Genomic DNA, 6,000 nt, shown 5'->3' on the forward strand with positions numbered 1-6,000 from the left:
TATTCTGCAACAATTTTTCTTTGCTTTGGATCCATGACTTTTGAGAAATAAAGTCCTTTTTTGTTTCCGAGGAAAAAAAAAATGGGGTCTTGCTATGTTGACCAGGTTGGACTCAAACTGCTGAGATCAGTGTTCCAAATAGCCAAAACTACAGGCAAATGTCACCATACCTGGCTGATGCCTGATTGCTTTATCCTTAAAATAAACCTTATTCCTTCTGAAAAAAAGTCCTAAGAATTAAAGGGTTAAAAAAACTCACAGAAAAGAAAAAGATCTTAGTTATAGTCTATGTTCTGAGAAGGTTTACCAGGTCAGCATTTTAAAACAACCCTTTCAGAGTAATCTAACTTTTATAATAAATACAGTTGTCCCTCAGTATCCTCGGGGTCCCAGAACTCCGTAGATACCAAAGCCCATGGATGTTCAAGTCCCTTCTATAAAATAGTGTAGTATTTGCGTATAGCCTACGCACATTCTACCATATAGGAAGTAATAACAAGAAAAAAGTCTGTCCATGTTTAATACAGACACAGCCATCCATTTTTCCCCCTAGTATTATCAATCTGCAGTTAACCAAATCCACAGGTGTGGAGCTCATGGATACAAAGAGCCAATCACACATGTTATTCCTTTCTAATGTGATTCCATTGCTAAGGAAAACTCTGGTTTGTTGGTTCTATTCACTGCTAAAATAATTTCTCTTTTATTTTCTTCTTCAGAGAATAGCCTGTAACTCTTGGGGCCTGATTCCATTCAATTCAATAAATAGCAGTTTAGTGCCAACTATGTGTCCACTAGGTGGTGGGAAGAGAATGAGATAAGAAATAAAACATCCTTAGACATACACTGAAATAATGGGAGTGAATGAGTAAGAAGCCTGGGGGCATTTTTAGGGGGTTTGGCAGGAAGCCTTGTTTCTTTTGAAGAGTACTTACTTTGTTCCCTAGTTAATTTAAATATCTTTTGTTCAATATGTGACTTTAGTTCAAATTTCTATGTGAGAGGCCTTTTGTATTCTGCTGTTGTTATTATTACTCCTTTCATCACAATCTACTCGATTTGGTTCAGTAATGTAGAGAGATTTGGCTTTTTTCCAGCAAAAAAAAAAAAAAAAAAAAAAAATAGCTTGGCTGGTCCAAGTCACAACCTAGACTAAAAAATATGTTAATGTACATGTCTCCCTTAGCTAGACTAAGAATAAGAAAACAGTAAGACACAACAAAGCAGGGAAGACTTATGTTGCCGAATTGTACAATATAAGTGGTTAACTACAGAGCACTACATTTAAAAGGTGGTGGGGAGACATTCTTATTCAACAATAGGTTCTTAATATAGTTAGACAAGACGATACACGCGATGAAAATGCATGCCTTTACAGTGTGCCGACCCACAGGACCAACTGATTGTGATCAGACGTGGGAATGTACACCCATTTGCTTGTACTTACTTTGGCACAAATCAATGTCTTTCAGCCTACGTGTTGGGCTGATCAATCCATTATTCAGAACAACCGTTCTGATATCCAGTTGTGTCCAGTGCCAGGCCTGGGCCATACAAGGATAAAAATAATGCATGTGACCCACCATCAGCAATGCTTTGGATTGTTTTCCTGTGGTGGTGACGGACTTGTGATCCATTCATCCCATGTTGATATCCTTTGCATATCATTCAGAGATGACCAGGGCCATATCCAGAAAAACTAGGACTCTCTACTCTGACTCCAAACTCATACATTCAATCAAGTACTTAATGAATACTTCCTATGTGGTAGGCACTGTGTCAGTCACTGTGTGATAGGGATACAAAAGAGAGACTCAATCTTTGTCCTTCAGAGATGAGACAAATGCTTAAACAAACAATTGTAATGCAGTATAATGCATGCTCTAATAGAGCGCCACCAAAGTTTCAGCTCTGAATAAGTGAGGTACAGGAGATTCCACCAAGGAAGAGAAACTCTAGAAAGGCAGAATAAGAGTTCTCCAGGAATAACAGGATCCAAGCTTTCAACAAAAAAAAAAAAGAGGCCGGGCTGGGTGGCTCAGCCTGTAATCCCGCGCTTTGGGAGGCTGAGGTGAGTGAATTGCCTGAGCCAGTGGGTTCGAGACCTGCCTGGACAACTTGGCGAGACCTTGTCTCTACCATAAATCAAAAATTAGCTGGGCGTGGTAGCGCATGCCTGTAGTTCCAGCTACTTGGAAGGCTGAGGCGAAAGGATCGCCGGAGCCCAGCAGGTTGAGGCTGCGGTGGCCGGGAGCATGCCACTGCATTCTAGTCTGGGTGACGGAGTGAGACTCCAACTCAAAAAAAAAAAGAGGACTTTCCAGTTAGTGGTGAAAGCTTGGCCAGTTCAGGGAACATGGGTACTGGGTGGCAAGGAGATGTGCAGAGGACGGGAAGTTGGAGAAGCACAAAGGAGCTACATCATAGAGGGCCTTGTATTCATTTTAACCAGCTTATACTTGATCTTCTAAGCAATGTGAAATTACTTAATGATTCTAAGCAAACAGATCATGAGGTTTGCATTTCAAACAGAAAAATTCAGCAGCAATAATGGACCAGAGCAGAGAAAACTAGGAAGACAAGTTCATTTGTGAGTTCACTTATTCAACCAACAAATAATTATATAACATACAATATACCAAGTATCATAGACAGTGATGCAGAAAACACACATGGCCCCTGAACTTATGGAGCTCAGAGTTTTAGTGAAAGATAAACTAGGACCGGACTTGGCAGCTCAGTGTATAATACCAGCACTTTGGGAGGCCAAGGCAAGGAGATTGCCGGAGCCCATGCGTTTGAGACCAGCCCTGGCAACTTGGTGAGATGTCGTCTCCACAATAAATCAAAAATTAGCCAGGTGTGGTAGCGCACACCTGTAGTTCCGGCTACTTGGAAGGCTGAGGTGGAAGGATCGCTGGAGCCCAGCAGGTCAAGGCTGGGGTGGCCATAAGTGTACCACTGCACTCCAGCCTGGGCAACAGAGTGAGACTCCAACCCAAAAAAAAAAAAAAAGAAAGATAAACTAAAGATGAATCAAAGCAGCTGCAGTGTGGATGGAAATAAGAGGGCAGATATAAGAAATGCATCCACCTTATCTTCCATGTGGACAGTGACAGAGAAATCTAGGATGACTCCCAGATCCTGGCTTTAGGGACTGGCTCTACAGAAAGTCAGGGTGGAAGGGAAACTAAAAGCACTGGGATATTCAGATGGAGAAGTTCAATAAATAATTGAATCAATGGTTCCTCAGTTCATTGACCTGGGCTAGAGAAATGGATCTGAAAGTGAGGAGCAAGGTGGTCCTAAAAGCCATGGACAATGAATAAAACCAAGATCCAACAACACCAACAGGTAAGTAGCTGGTGGAAGAACAAGTTGATAAAAAGAGTTGAGAAAAAGTGTGAGATGGGGCAAAAGGGGATGCTAGGACTGTGTCATAAAAGCCAAAAGAGAGCCGGGCTCGGTGGCTCAGCCTATAATCCCGCACCTTTGGGAGGCTGAGGTGAGTGGATTGCCTGAGCCCGCGGGTTCGAGACCCGCCTGGGCAGCAAGACCTCATCTCTACAAAAAATCAGCCGGGCGTGGTAGCGCAAGCCTGTACTTCCGGCTACTCGGAAGGCTGAGGCGGAAGGACTGGAGCCCAGCAGGTCGAGGCTGCAGTGGCCGGGAGCGGCCACGGCACTCCAGTCTGGGCGACCAAGTGAGACTCCAACTCAAAAAAAAAAGCCAAAAGAATAGAATTTCAAGAACGGTTGGTAATGTCAACTGCCAAAGAGAGGTTAACAGTTTCCAGTATATTCACAGTTGTGCCCACCATCACCAAATCGATTTTTGAACATTTTCATCATCCCAAAAAGAGACCCAGTAACCATCAGCAGTCAACACCACCCATTTGGCCCCAACCTTTCCCCACCACCACCACTTAGCCTTAGGCAACCACTAATATACTTTCCGTCTCTACAAATTTGCTTATTCTGGATATCTGACATAAACGAAATCACACAAGATGCACTCTTTAGTGACTAGCTTTTTTCATGTTGTAACACATATCGGTACTTCATTTCTTTTTATTGCTAAATAATATTTTATTGTGTGGATATACTACATTTTGTCCATCCATTCATCAGCTGATGGACATCTGGATTGTTTTCACTTTTTGGCTATTATGAACAATGCTGTTATGCATATTAGTGTACAAAGTTTTATATGGACATATGTTTTCATTTCTTTTTATTATGTACATAGGTGTTAAGTTGCTGGATCATACGGTAACTCTATGCCAGACTATTTTCCAAGAGGCTAAATCATTTAATATTTCCTCAGACATGTATAAGAGTTCCAGTCTCTCCACATCCTCAGCAATACTTGTTATGATCTGTCTTTTTTATTATAACCATCTGAGCAAAGTGTTATCTAATTGTGGTTTGGATTTGCATATCCTGATGGCTAGTAATGTTGAGCATCTTTTCAAGTGCTTATTGATCACTTATAAATCTTGTTTGGAAAAACGTATCTATTTAGATACGTTTGTCCATATTTTAAAATAAGTTGTCTTTTGTAAATATTTTTCCCCGCCTGTGGATTGTTTATTCATTTTGTGGCAACATGTCCTTTGCAGCACAAAACTTTTTAATTTTGATGAAGTCCAATATAAAACTAAGATACAGGTTATCTTCCTTTTCTGTTTTGTTTTGTTTTGTTTTGTTGCTTTCAATATAAGTATCTAATAAGAAGGTTTCACCTAGGTCGAGTGGCTCATGCCTATAATCCCAGCACTATGGGAGGCTGAGGTGGGAGGATTGCTTGAGCCCAGAAATTCAAGACCAGCTTGGACAACATAGCGAGACCTTGTCTCTACAACAACAAAAATTTTTTTTTAATTAGCTGGGCATGGTGGTGCACACCTGTCCAAACCACTCAGAAGGCTGAGGCAGAAGGGCTGCCTGATCCTAGGATGTTGAGGCTGCAGTGAGCCGTGCTCATGCCACTGCCCTCCAGGCCGGGTGACAGAGTGAGACATTGATTCAAAAAATAATAAGAAGGCTTCACCTAACCCAAGGTCATGAAGATTTACTCCATATTTTATTCTAAGAATTTCATAGTTTTAGCTATCACATTTAGGTCTATGATCTATTTGGAGTTAACGTTTGTGTATGGCACAAGAAAAGGTTGTTTTGTCTAAATGGGAGAAATCCAAGCACCTTGATAGGCTAAGGGAAAGGAGGCAGAAAACAAGAGCTTGATTCTGAAGCAAGGTCCCTAAGGAGACAGGGGTAGAATCTGGAGAGCACGTAGAGACCCTAACCTTTACCTAGGGCCTCCTCTACCTCAGGAAAGAGGGAAGGTGGGGAGGGATAGGCGGAGATAGAGATATAACTAACTATGGGTGTAGAAACAGATTTATTTATTCTTATAATTATTCTTAGGAGTTTACAAGGCATATTAGCATATCTAAGGATCTAAGATAACCTTCAGTCAGGAAATCTGTTTAATTTTGTTTAACCTACCATTTTCCAAATTCATTTGATCAAGAATTCTTTATTTCTTTTTTTTTTGAGTTGGAGTCTCACTGTCACCCAGACTGAGACCCAGAGATGAGGTCTCGCCAAGTTGCCCATGCGGGTCTTGAACCCGCGGGCTCAGGCAATCCACTCACCTCAGCCTCCCAAAGGCGCGGGATTACAGGCTGAGCCACCGAGCCCGGCTCAAATTCTTTATTTCTTAACAACACCTATTAGCCTATGACAATTAGGATTTCTAGGACATTTTTAGGAAACAGTGATATGGGTCAGGAGCTGCAAATTAGTGGCCTTTGTGCAGCATTTGGGACAAGGGTGGTTTTGTTTGGTCCACACACTGTTTTTATTTATTTATTTATTTTATTTTATTTTTTATTTTTAGTTGGATTCTCACTCTGTCACTCAGACTGGAGTGCAATGGCCGCTCCCAGCCACCTCAGCCTCGACCTGCTGGGCTCCGGTGATCCTTCCGCCTCAG

This window comes from Carlito syrichta, unplaced genomic scaffold, assembly GCF_000164805.1.
Source record: "Carlito syrichta isolate Samal-C Ts95f unplaced genomic scaffold, Tarsius_syrichta-2.0.1 Scaffold311707, whole genome shotgun sequence".
NCBI lineage: Eukaryota > Metazoa > Chordata > Mammalia > Primates > Tarsiidae > Carlito > Carlito syrichta.